The following is a 1512-nucleotide window of genomic DNA, read 5'->3' as shown; positions in this document are numbered from 1 at the left end:
CACACACACACACACACACACCATCCCCAGCTCTTTGCCAGCAGACAGACTTGTAAATATCACCTTTCTTGGATGCCTGGGACGCACGGGGCTGTGTGAGGAAAGGCGCGGGGGCTTTGCACCTGGTGTGTCGCCTCGCTACTGCTGGCTATGGGTGATAAACTGTGTCTCCCACCCCTTACTACCCCCCCCCCCCCCCATTTCCCTTTCAAACTTTACTTGGTCAGAACAGGCCTGATCTCTCACTTGACGTTGTTCTTGCGCTTGACTGAGAGAAAAATATAGACAGAGAGGGCTTCTCCTGGTTTAGTCACTTCTCTCCAAGGTCAACGAGTTAACTCTCCGTCCGCTGCGTCATCCTGTTTCAAGGCCAAGTTGAAGCAACCGAAACGGGAGGGGCCACAAAAAAAAAAAAAAAAAGAAGAAGAAAAAAAGAAGAAGAGGCCAGACTTTGATTTATGTTTTTGCTTTCTTTCTTCCAGGTTCCTTATGTAAACAATAAATAAATCTACATGAGGCGGACTGAGCATCCATCATCCGTGCGTAAATCCACCACAAGTTCCGTGCCTTTTCGTGCTGCTCTGYGCTTCCATGGATTGGATTACATGCGCACTGCGCAGACTCCATGGTCAAGTTCAAGTTAGACTAGCTAGTAAAACCCGAGGGGCGCATTCTGCACCGTCTGCTCCCCCCTTTCTCCATCTTTGAAGCCCCCCCCCCCCCCCCCCCCCACACACACTATAATTCAAAACTAGACACCCGCCTGCCTCGAGCATTGCGCACGGTCCCTGTGAATCATGTGGTCAACGAGCAAAATCACGCAGTGTCCTTCACTATCTTAAACACACACTATATAAGTGGCACTACTGTAAACGTGCAAGGTCACGCACGCGTTGCGCAACCAAGGCCTTATCTCTGCGCGATCACAAGATCCCATCAGCCCTTTTTCGTTGCACAACTTCTGGATTAAAGCAGCAACAAGACGCTTCACCAAATCTGCACACATATATTTCTATATATAAACACCACAATGTTTTTGTGTTATTTTATTTTATTTAAAAAAAAACGACCCTGCCCCAAACGGAAAGGGAATTTCTCAGTCTGTGAAGGAATGCTTCCTCGGATGTGATCTGACAAGTTCAAGTACCCCCTCGATGGTGCGTTTTAAAACACTCTAGTGAAGAATCMTTCAATCTCTGTGTGAAAATGAAGCAAAACTCCATTTTACTTCTAGACGTGATATTCTGTCAAATTTTTTTGTTTTGTTTTGTTTTTTTTCTTTCGTGCATCAGCACTTTCATCATTGAATGGTGCGTCATGCGGGAACCTTACCTCTAATTGAGTATGAGATGATCTAAAATAAAATAAAAAACTAACCCACTCAGCAGAGACTGAGGTGCAGACAGAATGATTTTTTTTCTTTCCTTCCTGATTGTTCCCTCCTCCTTACTTCTCCGAGTCGAGGGGAGAAAGCCAAAGGAATTTCCCTGCACTTCTCACTGCCTCCGGGGC

This window comes from Austrofundulus limnaeus, unplaced genomic scaffold (assembly GCF_001266775.1).
Source record: "Austrofundulus limnaeus strain Quisiro unplaced genomic scaffold, Austrofundulus_limnaeus-1.0 Scaffold78, whole genome shotgun sequence".
NCBI lineage: Eukaryota > Metazoa > Chordata > Actinopteri > Cyprinodontiformes > Rivulidae > Austrofundulus > Austrofundulus limnaeus.
The sequence above is the reverse complement of the archived record's forward strand: the minus strand, read 5'-3'. Positions refer to the sequence as shown.